Genomic DNA, 14,997 nt, shown 5'->3' on the forward strand with positions numbered 1-14,997 from the left:
AAAAAGCAGGTAGAATGAATCCAAACAATGTGTTCTAACAGGCGGGCTACATATTTAAGGTTCCTTGACAGAGACAACAATGTGCCGATACATGATAACCGCTTAGAAATGAATACATTGCTTCGATCTGCCATACAATCACAAAAAATACCTAAAGGCTCATTTCAGCAATGTGGACACGGTAATTGAACAGCAGAAAATGGAAACAGAATCTAATTTTCAAGATTTATAGCATTCAAAGCAATTGGTAGAGTCTTGTAGTTAATGAAATCTTGATCATTCGCAGCATGCTCATATTAGAATCTATGTTGAACTGTTGAATAATCTTAATTTGCAATATCTGCTGAGATCGTTACTTTATAGTATCAACAGCCATATCGTGTTGTCTATTACACTGTCCGTAGTATGACAAACATGATCCTTATTAGTCCATGAGCCACTGGGGTGGTCGGTACCATTTTGGGTGAATAAACTTTTTAGTGATATTTGGTAAGGTATACCCCTAACTAGTAAGAAATTGTATGATAGCATCAAATCTGTTGTGGCTTCAATGCTAGAGCCACAGATATTGCCCTTTATTTACTCAAATTAGGTTTTTTAAGCTAAATATATTTGCAACCTGCAAAGTATTTGTCACACAGTTGCAAACCGTGATAGAAAGTTCCACCAGAATTACTCAGACATATGATGAACATATTAAAAGAGCATTAACTGAGTTACTAACCTTATTCTAACAAAAATTGCATATTTTTACCACTTTTATTCAACAATTACTTGTACTTCATAAATTTGTAAAACGAAAAAGATGAATACCAACACACATCTACTATGTTACTTATTCGTCGGTCGATGACGACGATGACCACTGTCTCATCTTCGTGAAGGAGGGGTTGATCTGGACAGTGTGCTCAGAGGTGACTGGTCAGGCATATCCTCGCACAGATGAAGGGGCTTTTCGACTAGAGCCATACCTCCTTCTTTGTAAATCTCAGCTGGGATGGAGTATCCACCACGTGTTTTGCCAGTTGACAGAAAATTAATTGCTTTTTTGATCTCATCCAGCTTGGGAACGGCGTCCAGTGACTGGTTGATGGGAACATGGGCAGTCGGTTGATGGCTTCGTCGTTGATGGTAGAAGGGGGGGGGGGGGGTCAGAAGGCCATTGAAATGTTAGAGCCTGTAGAACCTGTAGAGTATCTTTTCCTTCTCTGTGAAAAGTGTTAACCAGTCATCACTGAGGAGAGGGGATGAGCCTGATGGAGTTGGCCCGAAGACTTACCCCAGTCCATAGTAAAAGTTATTCCTGTCAGGAGATTCTGCGTAACGATGGATCTCGTCAACCTTGGCATTCAGCCAGGAGTCTCAAATATCCCGAAGCTATTGTTATACTGGGCTGAGAACGTTCCTCAGAGCCTCTTTTTGCTGTGGAGGTGGGCTCACCTTTATGAGCCTTATACAAGTAAGCGCGATGTTTGTCCTCTAGAAGCTGCGTGATCTCAGCATGGTTTTCATCAATCCAGTGCTGGATGCTGTGGTCATCCAGTAGGGTGGATTTCAGGCCTATTTCTAGGGCGTCAGCAAACTACTGAGGTGGAAGGCAACCTTAGCTTGCCAACGTTGAGACGTTTTGAAGTCTCAATCCCCTGAGGACGTTTCCTGTGTTTGATCCGGAAGATGAAGTTGAAGTTAAAAGACGATGAGACCATGATCTGTCCAGCACTCCGGGCCGTACAAAGCCTTGGTGAACAAAGGAACTTTCTTTCTGTCTCTCTACCTGACAATGACGTAGTCAATAGATGCTAGTGCTTTGAGCGAGGGTGCATCAATGACGTCTTGTAACATATGGGAAGACAGAAAACAGTTAGTGATGAGAAGGCCATGTTCAGCGCAGGTCTGAAGAAGCAAAAGACCGTCACTGTTGTACTTTCCCACTCCGTGTTTCCCAATCACGCTCTTCCTCCGTGGTGGTTAACGTCCAAGTCTCGTATTAAAGTTACCACGAATAACGAGCTTGTCGGTGTTGGGGACGGTGTTGGTGACATTTTGGAAGCTCTCATAGAACTTGTTTTAGCCTCCTTTAGGTTAATGAGGGTAGAAACATATGCGCTGATAATAGCGGCGAACTTTAGTCGAGTGAGGGGGTTTCATCGTCACTCCTTTTGGTACGCCGACTAGCTTGCCAGCAAGCGTCGTCTTTATAGCAAATCCTTGTTTGGGATACCTTTTCTAATTGGCTCCTCTTTGCCATACTTGGTGCAGTGCGTTCCTAGAGAGTTGCTCAGTCGAACAGGCCTAGGTGGCTGCCGAACTCCAACGCTGCTCCGGTCGGTGAAGAGCAATCCTATGGCCTGTGCCGCCTGTGTGCAGGTCCGCGACTAGCGACGTCCAGTGAACCCGCACCTGTCATCTTCGTTCCTCACCTGTCGCCGCAGGGCTTTGGGGTGGATGATAGAAGGGATGGAAGATGAACAATGACTTGCGTGATGAGTTTCATGAAAGTGAAGAAGGGTTGCGCGTCGCCAACCTCACTTTCTCGCCCGCAACCATCTAGATCCAGTGGCAAGACAAATATCAGGACGTCTGGAAATGAAGAAAAATGCAGTGGATTACCTAGACGTGATATATGTTACTTGTCTTGCTCCAAGCATCCCACGGTGCTTGCTCCGCAGAGTCCCCCGATGCACAGTCTTTACATTCGTAATAGGTAGGCAAACCCTTAATCAACGGGGGGTTTGAGGCCCTTCATAGCTTTGTGTAGAGAGTGTAGAGAGAGTCTCCTAGAGGAAACTACCTTAAGAGGGTACGGTTTCCTTCTACCCGGACTAGTGGAGGGAAGGGGCGTCAGGCCATTGCAGATCGTGAGATACTGCCCACAAAGACCATATTTATTGAAACAAATAACCGTGCACATATGTTGCTTAATTTTGATGTCAAAAATCTTTAACAAATTGCACGTTTAACTTAGAAGAAGAACGTACAAGTGTCCATTATCACCATGGTTTAGCTCGAGTTTCAATAAATAAAACATTTTACATAAAGGCTCTACTTGAGACCTGACAAATTCACAATATCTTTGTTAAGGTCAGACGACACGTTCCTCAAAAATATATAATTTTTTCTTACGAACTTGTCATTGAAGTATAGGTACTTAAACAAATTTCCTCACAAAAATTTAGGGTACCTTACCATGCATTTGGACAAGATACCATTGGGTCTTATTTCTTATATGACCCTTATTGGTAATATTCTAAATGGGTTTTAACTTAAATATTTGTGTACTTATTTTCAAAAACATTTTGAAAACAATTTAGAAATCAGAAGAAATGTTTAATATGAATAATTTTTGATACAATACAAAGAGATACAAATAATATATTTGAGGATCGTGTCGTCTGACCTTAAGTAAAGAATATACACACAGGGTAAATCAAGGGAATTTTTCTTCAATTTTCATTTTAGGATAAGGATAAAGATTAACTATGAAATCATTTTATATATATTTGTTACTGAAATATTATTTTAAAATGCTAATACGTGATAAAATGTTTTTAAGTAAGTGACCGTGCAATATGTTTTTGATGCGTGTAATTAATTTCAGCTGATTAAAATTTCAAAATCGGACTTTTATGATCAAGGGTAGAATTATATTCCTATAGAATCTAGATGGCTCATTACAGAGCCAATATTGAATGATAATTGAAAAGGGTAAAGGCTTGGTCTGCATTCAAAAGAATTTTCAAGAAAATATCATTCAAAATAAGATAGAAATTGCATATTGAAAAACCAACCTTTTTCTTTCAAAGACACAGCTGAGAGAACAAACGAGTTTGGTTGGTGTATATAAACGGTTGATACATCATTAAAGCCACAATCAATTGAATGCTATCATACATTTTCTGAAGGTAGAGATGTATGTCCTTCAAAAAATAACTATGAAATTTATTCACCCAAGATGGTACCGATACCGAAAAATTCAAGGCCTGGCTCATGGACTATATAGCTTCGTGTTGAAATGTAGCTTAGTCACACTCGCTCTAAATTAAAACTGTATAATTTCCCAATTCTCGAACGGTCTGTGAAATCAGGGTAAACTCATAAATCCCTGAATATGCTAAAGAAACAGTCCCAGAGTTTATTGTCAAATTTTTGTCTTCATTTACTCTTACATATTTCGGGGCGTCCTTTCATCGTGAAAAAAGAAAAGCAAAGGTCAAATGAAGCATTATAAGAAATAATTAACGAAATTATAGAGTAAAAATTGGAAAAAATATGAAAACACATTGTATCATTTGTTAAGTAAGTTTCATTATCAAAAGTAAAAAAGTCTAACTTTCATATACTACTGGTCCATGTTTCTGTTTCTATTCAGATCTCTCCTCTTGTATATTTTCTTTGATACATGTAAAATGGTCTAATAACTTTTCTTTACTTGTATTTAAAGATAAAATGACAGTTTTTTTTCATGGAAATTCTGTATCTTTCATAACGTCTTGTTGTTAGGCGAATATTTATTGTCCCCAATCCGAAAAAAAGAGCAATCGTTTCAGCAGTTATATATATTTGCCTGTTTTGAAAAAAATAAGACCAGTCGTTCGGCATTCGAAAAAAAGGAACATAAAAAATGTAGTTTTAATGAAGCGAAATGGAGTCAATCTCTTGAAGCATTACATCCCCCGTGCCATCTTTTACATCCTCTTGTTCTTGTCTTCTCTCTAAATTTTAATATAAAAACAAAATTATTTACTCTAAAAATATAACAACTTCAAACAAAACACTAGTAAAAAAACTATTCAAAACCAAAGAGCAAATGTACTGTAAATGAAAGGGAATTAGCATGCACGTAATAAAAAAATTGGCAGGATATGCATATGCATTGGCATAAACTCATCGCTGAAGAGCCCAGAGTATCCAGTTACACATGGCGTTTAATCGATCAATAATTCTATTTCATAATTAAAGTTAAACCGTTTTTTGCACATCGAGAGGAATACTTCATGCTATGTTCTAAATTAAACCCTTATTGACAATTACTTTTTATTATGTTTATAGACGTAGTTTGAAGAAATAAAGAGACAGTAGGGTTGGAAAGACAGAAAGAAAATTTATTTCTTACTGGTTTTCTTGCTCTTTCTGTATTTGTATATGAGGCAGATTACTGAAATAATAGCCTAGAGAATAAATATTGACACTGAGGTGAGTATTATTGCCCATAAAGGAAAGTGGTCGATTTCTTCTTCCAATCCTCTAGATCTGCAATTGTCATTTCTGAAATATGAAAATTACATTATTTTGTATAAATACATGAATATACATTAGAAAACTTCCACTCCATAGGTTTGAAAAAATTCTAATGTATATTTTGCTAAAAAGCATTTTCCCCTTTCCAAGAATAATTCATGTTAAAAATTATTTAAATTTTAAATGTGGGATTTATATATGTAGGACTCCAAAGTGCAATGGGACTCCGAAGTCCAATGGTCAGGCCAAAGTACGATGGTCTGCGCCAATCCCCGATTGTCTGACACGCCAAAATCCGATGGTGCGGAGAAATAATCTACGTTTATGACGTCATAGTTCTAACGCGCCAAACTACAAAGCCGCGCCATGCCAAGGTTTTTAATAAGTATTAACATTTATCATTATGCAAAAATTAATCCTTATCTCTCGGATAGGTGCAAAACTAAACCTTATCGGTAGAAAAGTAAGTAGGTCTAACAGCTACATAGATATCTAGATATCTTTGGTAGGTGCGATACTAACCCTAAAATCTTGACTAGTGTGTGAGGACTAACTAAAAGGATTGACACTATACAGTTGGTTGGTGTGCGAGGATTAATCCAAATATCTCTGAAACATGAAAGCAATACACAAAATGAATAACTGCGTATGCAAGGATAAATTCGGAAATGATGGCATTTGAATGCGTCAAGGATTATTAGGTTTATACAGGTTATTGTGACGTCATAAACGTCCATACGTCGATTGTTTCTCCGAAGCATCGGACTTTGGCGTGTCAGACCATCGCACTTTAGCCGAACGTGTCTCATAGGAAACGTGCCATCGGACTTTGGCGTCCGTGATGACATCAAACCTTCGGGGTTTGGTTAGACCATCGGGCTTTGGCATCACCATCGCACATATATCCCCGACTATATTTGTATCGCAGGTTCCATTGTATCGCGGTATATTCCAAAAAATCAGATCTAGTACATAGTTCATATTTTTGTGGATAAAACTATCTGTCTGTCGTCTGAATGTAAGTTTTTGTAATGATTAAAAAAAATGGAACATGCATTGGAAGAGATTTTTTTTTAACATAAAACGTAATTTTTCAGATTTCTATTCCCGTTTTTATTATATTTAGACCACTGAATTTACAGTCTAGTTAAATTCATAATAAAGTTCATTTTTTGATAATCTTTTGTTTGTATAATTGTTTATTTTTATGTAGAATTACATCGTAAAATCAATAATAAGAATTGAAGTCCTTGTCAACCACAAGTTTCCATGTTTTCCAATATCGCGATACTATGAGACTCTTCAATTAAGGGTTAAAGGAGACTTTTTGTTTAAAAAAATAGACTATAAATTAAACAATGCAAGCTTCGAGTAATTTGACACTAAACAGTTAGGTCATTTTTTGGTTTATGAATATCATTTGATGAGAGTAAAAAAAAAAGGAATGACACTTATGAAGCACAAGTTGTAAGTACTGCGATATAATGAGACGCTACTATAAAATCTCATTTCATGTTTGATTTCTAACAAATAGCATTAAACATTGGATAATAAATGTGATCGCAATTACGTGGATTGAACTGTCTTTAACAAATGTGATTGATGGCTCTCAATTACTTTGAAGGGTAAAAAAGAACAAAGTACATGTAAATACCGTAATTCTTTTTGAAGACGCAATCTCATTATTAGTTTTATAATTAAAAGCAGATTTTTTTTGACATTTTGCAAACATTTTTTTCTTCATTGTTAAGATCATAAAAATTCATGAACAAAGAACAAGGTTCACTTTTGCCTCTTTTGCCCCTGTGAATTTTTGGATAACTGAAACTGCTTATATTATTAGTTTTAGTTAACAATGCATTGAATTACACTTAGATCTTTGGTGATTGCGAATCTCTCAAAAATGACGTAATTCCCAAGATAGTCAATGCATTATGATGCCACGAAATGCGTCAATTTTCTCATATTTTGAAAAAAAAGTGAATATTTAAAGCTATTTTTCGATATTTAATATGGAGCGCACATCTGATCTAAAATATGCAACTTGTAAATGATAGAACTGTTTCTAAGAATTAAAATACATGTTTTATTTTTTAGATCAGATAGTGTGCTCATATTATTTTTCTTCACTGTAAGTACTCAAAAATACCTTCGGCCTTTATATTCAATAACACTGCAATTTCGTAAAGCCAGTTTTTCAAGACCTGGACGTTTAAGAGAAAATGTTTACATGTAATAGGAAATGAAAGTACTAACTGTCTTTATTTAATTTTAATGTTTCAAAATGGAACATAAGTGTCAATCAATCAATTGGAATATCTAAATGGGCCATTTTATGCATAAAGTGAACCGAGCTCTTTGACCCTAGGCTTATAATCTTTGTTCCCTTACGCAGTAAATGCCTCTTCTATTTATAGTGAAATTATTTGTCCTGGGGTTTTTATGAAATCTACATACTAGTATACTATTTTTTTTTCTATGTGACTATTCGTAAAGACATGAAACTAACTGTATTTGATTCTTTGACTGTAGAGCTTTAGGAATGAAGGGTTTAAGAGCAAGGTCATTCTAATCACAAAAATAAGCATTTTAAAATTCCTTTTGCCTATAAACATATTATATTATGTTTTGTTGCATTTTGGAGACGTCCTTTTATGTCAAAGATTTTAATCCTGTCCCCTGACGTTAACCTCTTCTGAAGTTATTGCCCCTTGTTCGAAAACATTGTTATCACTACTCCTCCGAAGCCGTACACTGTAGTGACACAAACTTTGTTAAATGTTTTAGGGTCCTTAGATATATCTTCAATGTATTCATTATACGAGTTTGTGTTGTTTAACGACCATACGCTTAATATTAACTTTGAGACAGTGATTTGTAGAAACATGGGATGAAATGCAATGTGACCCTTAATCTTCAAAACTTGATCAAGGTGAAATGTCAATGTCAATTTACTTTTAATTTAAATTTTTATTTTATATCTTTAAGACAATTTCTGGTTCCTTTTTGACACAAATTAAGGTGCAGAGTAAGCAATTTAAAAATATTAAAGATTAAAGAAAGCAAAAGCACTACGGTACTTATTGATCAAAGAAAAAAAATGTCAACTAGATATATCTGTTTTGAGCAATTGTGCATATTTTTCAAAGCTCCTTAGGAATTTGACAGTGATATTAGGAAGCAAAAAGATTTGAAAGATATGTTATTCATATATATTATGATAATAAAAATATTCAGCCTCAGTTTTCATATTTGGTCAACTTTATAGGAGTAATGAATAGCACATTTCAAGATGTTTCCACTGGATTGCAAGAAGAAATGCTAAATAAGCAGAGGCTTAAAAAAAATCTTACAACCTCTGCGTATGTAATCTCGAAGAATTTGGCAGTATTTCGAAGCACTTCGTATCTTTCAATAAAATAAATAATATTCGTTGGTTTTATTAAAACAATCTATTATAATTGGATTTTTAAAATAAATCTAAAAAATAGATAAAAAGGTATTAGTATACTTGCAGACCAATTGTACGAAACAAAAGAAAATAAAATAATTAATTTTAGTTTCATTTTGTATAGTGCATTAGGCTATATGGGTCACATGCAGTATCGCATGCTTAAAAATATGAAAGGCTGGGCAAGATCAATTATACCCCCTCCCCCACCCATCCTGATCAGTGTCCTATGTCTTAGGTTTTAAGATTCAAATCTTGAACTTTTATTTTTTTCTTTTAGAGATCACATGACGAATATTGTAAAATGCAAATTCTAAAAATATCATAAACATAATCATCTGCTGTGGTCACTCATGCCTACTTTAATTTTTCTTTATCATAATCATTCAAACTATTAAATTGTATTTAAAACAGGTATTTAAGTCATGGCATTAAAAAAAAGCAATCGTAACTAATTTTGTCCATCAAGCAATTAAGAAATGGGGAAAACAAGGAACTGTATTGCATTTTGAGACAGCTATCCTCATTATTCAGAGTCAGAGTGAAACGAATTGTAATTAAATGCATGTTAATAGATGGTTTTGGCAATTCCGAGGAGGGTGATGGATCATGGAATGGTTAGCAGAGTACAGGAATACCAAAAGTGAGAAGTCGCACATAAACATTTAACTGAAGTCTGATGTTGTCAAAGACATGCATATACAGTCCCTGAAACGTTCTACTTTCCCATTTTTCCGTTCGCTCACCATTCGTTCACCGTTCGTTCAGCGTGCGTTCACCGTTCGCTCTTCGTTCACAGTATTGCGTTCACCGTTCACCGTGCGCTCGCGTTCACCGTTCACCGTTCGCTCTTCGTTCCGTTTGCTTTGCGTTCACCTTGCGTTCACCGTTCACTTATCGTTCAGTCTTCATTGTCATTCGGAACTCCGAAGTGAAAGGACTTATCTTTTTGATGGTAAGGATTTACATGTTTTTGAATCAAATAACTTAGATATCGTGTTTAAAGAATAATTATTTCATTGCAAAAATTATCTATGATATTTATATTTCTATTATTATAACTCAGCTGTTACTTATTTCATGAATTTTCCCTAGAAAATAATTAATACATTAGGTACATACATGTATGTAGAACGATGCTAAAATATTAAATTAAAAAAAGGGCAATGTGCAAATGTTTCACACACGGCATCAATTTGATGTAATTTTAAAGAGGACAAATTATTAATGGATGTATAATAATTAATCCAAGTCTTTTACAGATCAAGAATACATAAAAAAAAATTATTTCTACAGTAACACGCATTTACACTATATGTAGCTTTGAGAAATATGAACAGTACTGCATATATTCAGTTAATTAAATATCTTTAGAGATAATTAAATTGATGGTGTGGTTTTAAATTTTAGAAAAGACCATGCAACTGTCTTAAACAGTCTATTATTAGAGAAGGGAAATTCTCTCCTTCACCGTACCTAAACATATTTCTAAAAATAAGTTTTTTGCCATTCAGTATAATTAAGATCCCCCCCCCCCCCCCGTGCCTTTTTTTCCGAAATAAAATTCTTACTGAGTTTTTACAGTATATTTTAGTTTTATTCAATTTTTATTGTATCACAAGAAAATCAGTCTTAAAACCAACGTCAAACAGTCATTAAACAATAGTATTTTAGTATAAAATTTGTGCAGACAGAAGTATTCTAAATTGTCAGGGAATACCGGTATGTTTTACATTCAATTTAAAACTTAATCCTTCCAAGTATACATTCGAATTATTTTTTTTCTACAGGAATGCAAAAATCAGATCTAGACATGATAGGGAAAAGAATTAAAATTTCTTGGAAAACTAAGTGACTCTTTGCCTTCGGCATGTTCGGTTAAACGCGATTTCCACATCTCCACTGTGTCGAATTATTTTGATTGACAGCACAAGCACGCTACTACAAATGTAGCACGGACTTCCTGTGAACTGTGTGAACTTGAAGATGGAAAATAAAAGCCAATGATTACTGTCAAATGGATTTGTTAATCTAAAAGAAAAAGATTACTTTTATTGCTTGGAATATTTAGGAAAAATAATAAGAATTTTTATTTGATACAATATATATCTGAGAATCCAGAGGATTATCTCTCTCTCTTACTCTCTCTCTCTCTCTCTCTCTCTCGTACATTTCTCTGTTCAATAAAAATTATGACAACACATTACTTATTTAGTTTTGAAAATTTAATCTACGCATGTATTACAAATAATTTGAATGCCTCTTTCCAACATCTTGGCCGAGTATAATCACGGCCGGAAAATGTCTACAGATACATGAAGAAGTTAGCTAAAATAATCGTCATAAAAGAATAAAAAAGGCACATAAATATAGAATATTTTGCAGTAGAATTAAAATAAAACGAGAATTTTTATGCAGTACGATTACATTCAATGTCAACAGATAATTGTAAATTTAAAAAAAATCCAATATTTTACTCAGAATCGCTGTGGCACGGAAATACATGTACGGTTGTTTCAGCCCCGTACATTGTAATTAATTAATTCAATAAGTAGTAGTTCTATCTTCAGAAGTCCACATTATTTTTTTAGTGAAAAGAATAAGCATAATTATTTACTATATAAGTAGATTAATTTATTTTTTAAGTACACGCGGTAACAAATACACGTTTGACGGCGATTAAAATCATGTTATTAAAATATCGATTTCAACATAGGTATGTGCAGAAAAATGTTTTTATTTATTTATTTATTGATTAATTTATTAATTAATTTATTTATTTATCTATTGTTTATCTCAGTAGTAGTTTCATCTTCTAAAGTCCACATTATTTTATTAGTTAAAAGAATTAGCATAATCATTCACTATATAAAATTAATTTATTTTTAACTACACGCTGTAACAAATACACGTTTGACGGCGATTAAAATCATGTTTTTAAAATATCGATTTAAACATACGTATGTGCAGAATTTTATTTTTATTATTTATTTATTTCTCTTTTGTTAATCTATTGTTTATTTATATTTATTTATGACATTTGAATTATAGAATAAAAGAATAATTTCAATGCAAGGAAAAGACCAAAGGCATTCCGAATAAATCGTTCATCTTGCGTTCACCGTTCGTTCATCGTTCACTTTGCGCTCGCGTTCGCGCTCCGTTCGCGTTCTGCGTTCACCGTTCACACATCGTTCACCAAGTTGTGTTCACCGTTCGCACATCGTTCACTCACCGTTCGCTCTGCGTTCGTTCACCGTTCGTTCAGCGTTCGTTCACCGTTCAGGTGGGAAAGTAGAACGTTTCAGGGACTGTATCTGTTTTGTAAAGATTTTTTTATTGCACTGTTAACGAATTTCGGCAATGGGTTTAGATGCAGCGACTACCAAAATTAAACTTTGTATATAATACAATATTTTGAAAATATAAATTATGTTGATTTGAATTGTAAGTCCGATTCGAAATAAATAAATCTTTGAAAAAATGGATGTATTTAGTGTTTGAATAAGTGAACTTATCGAAGTTGTTGAATTACCTTTTGAGAAAACCTCGTGCAATATATACACAAACATATGCTTTGCAAAACAAATGTGATAAATATACTCAATGCCCGTAATGGAAACGTCTCGTATTGGTTTATTTTGTAAAAAAAACTTAATATTTCACTTATCTAAAAAATTTTATCCAGTACTTTGAAATGACTATGGGAAGTACATGTAACTTACATTTATACGATTCCTTGGAATTGTAAGGGGAGGGACACGGGTCTTTGGATTGTGTACAGGTAACTTTATCAGTTTCCCTGATGCTGTAGAATACTTCATTAAATGTTGCACATCTTCCAGCTATAAATAAAAAACGAGGAATATGCAAATCTATCACTAAAAATAATATACACGTAACAAAAAATATACATTCTTACAGGTACGTAAATATAATTAAAGAAAGAAATTAATGTGTAAATTGATTAAACTTTCACTGTGTTGAATACCATACTTTTGTGTTATACATTTATGTTATCATTAATCAATTTTACTAACATTGGATTATCCTTGAAAAAGCACACACTTCAACTAATCCTGTTAAATTGTAATTCAATACACAGTGATATTTCAGTGTTCTGCAACTCGAGGACTCATACAGGCTACAATCTTTCCGTTTTGCAGCTTCTTCAAAGTCATCTTTATTTTTTGGACATTCAGATACAGAACAAATAGAGACCAAAGATTTCTGACATGCACCTTTGGGTAATTCGAAACAAGTTGCAGGAGTAATGAAGAGTGTCGATACTGCAAAGATCTAGGAAATAGAAAGAAAACGATTGAGCAACTATTAAGTGAATGCTATTAAATATCATAAAATGGTTTCATAGTTCAGCATTACACTTCTGATTTTGTCTCCAAGCATTTTACATTGATATCTATAAGCAAATAGTTACACGCACTTAACTGACCTTATTTATATAGAGGAAAATAAAACAAATATGATTTTATACACGTTTATTTTAATATATTGGCGATTGTTGGTCGTGGCATATTTTAAAGCAGCAAGGGGTTCCAAGCAGGGCGACCCCAAATAATTACAACAATCAACAACAGCAATCAACAACAGCAATCAACATGATAGCAAAATATTACATGTACATGTACTTATAATAAGCATAACAATGGCCGTTCCGGGTATACCGCAAACGGTAATTAACCTTACAATTAAATTTTATGTGCATGTATTTTAAATGAACTTTACAAGTTTACATGTATGTAGTTATAGTTCCGGGTTATCAAACCGCGAACGTTACTAAAGATATTTTAGCAAGCAAAGCACTGTCTATGAAATTTGTTGGAAGCAGTACACATTTTGCACAGCAACTGAGCTTGTTTCAATCAAGCAAAGCAGACCAATTCATGAACTTGTTGAAAGTAGCACACATTTTCACAGTAAATGAGTTTGTTTTCAGCAGCAGCAGCACAATGAATTATAGCATCAGTTGAATGGCTCGGGGCAAACTGAATCTTGAGACGAAAAGGGGTAAAACAATTGTAATACACAGGAATGTTATCAAGGACTCTTCAAGGGAGGCTAAACACGCAATCAACATTACAGGCTACAAGGTCAGGCCCATGGAATGCCACGACGAAGATCTTCCAAGTGAAGTCAATGTTCAAGTCAATCCTGAAATGATAGAGAAAACCCCAACAGCAGACAAAGACTTCTTAAATTATTTAATATCAAAATGTATACTCTCTCATAACTCTAAAATATGGGATGGGATGGGTTGGGATTTAAGAAACAATCATGATTGAAAGCATATTTTTTGAAAATTCTGTCTGCTAAAATTCGTATACCTTTCGTTTTTAGGATCCAGCCATAGAGGGGGAATTTGAGATATCCCGAACCCGATCTAATTTATAGCTAGCCCAACTCAAATAGCAGCAACACAGTTTTCCTCTTAAAATAAAGGCATCTATTCTTTAATTAATAGATGTTATTATTCACGCCTTACAACCTTTTGAAAAAAATATATACCATATTTATTACAGGTAACTCTCCATACCTCTAAGCCCGCAGGACCGAGAAAAAAAACTTCGAGTGATCAAGAGTTCGAGTTTTCAAGATACCGGATTTTTCCTGGTTTGTTTGACAGGTTTTAAATTTAGTCATACCAGATCTTATGATTTTCATGCAGTTCTTACCTTTTACGCGTGGTTTTTACAAAACAACGATATGTTTTCGTATTTTAAGAGAATATTTATTAAACTGAGTAAAGCAAAAAATATACATCGTCAGTTCGTGTTTTTAATTTTTTTTTTATCATACGAGTTTCATTCTACTCATTTGTTATATGAAAAACGGGATAAACCAGCTCGCGTAGCATTGAGACTTTTCCAAACATGTGCATTGGACGAAATTCTGTATGTTTTTGTCAAAAACAATCGTCATATTGACAGCGATGCTGTTTCTTAATTTTCATATTTCGTTAAAATTTGAAACTGATTCGAAATAAAAAATTAAGTCATTAATTGTTTCGTCTCGTAATCTGCAATTACAATTTCTCAGCGACACTACGTTTCTGAATTATCGTAATACAGACGAAATTATTTTGATAGGATATAGGCACAATAAGATTAATTATAAATCAATTATCACCTTGCAGAATAAGTGTCACCTGAATAAACATCCCGTTTCAGAACCCGTTTCACGTCTTCTGCCTGCGGTCATTAAATGTCCAGGTAAATTAAAAGTTGCTAATTATGTAACTTTGTATACATATAGTCACTTTGAGGTATCAAGGGTGAATTTCAATAGAA

General features: G+C 34.2%; 1 long non-coding RNA gene across 1 annotated transcript; it reads right to left on the reverse strand.

Moving 5' to 3' along the window:
• Positions 1-336: 336 nt before the first annotated feature.
• Positions 337-12,959, reverse strand: LOC134276454 (uncharacterized). Its single transcript, XR_009994051.1, has 6 exons — positions 12,730-12,959; positions 12,415-12,534; positions 8,595-8,646; positions 5,114-5,265; positions 3,994-4,712; positions 337-420 (listed from the first exon to the last, which is right to left on the reverse strand). It is a non-coding gene; the product is annotated as an uncharacterized LOC134276454 (long non-coding RNA).
• Positions 12,960-14,997: the final 2,038 nt, after the last annotated feature.

Source organism: Saccostrea cucullata, unplaced genomic scaffold (genome assembly GCF_032062105.1).
Source record: "Saccostrea cucullata isolate Sc308-1 unplaced genomic scaffold, CSIRO_AGI_Scuc_v1 ctg7022, whole genome shotgun sequence".
Classification (NCBI taxonomy): domain Eukaryota; kingdom Metazoa; phylum Mollusca; class Bivalvia; order Ostreida; family Ostreidae; genus Saccostrea; species Saccostrea cuccullata.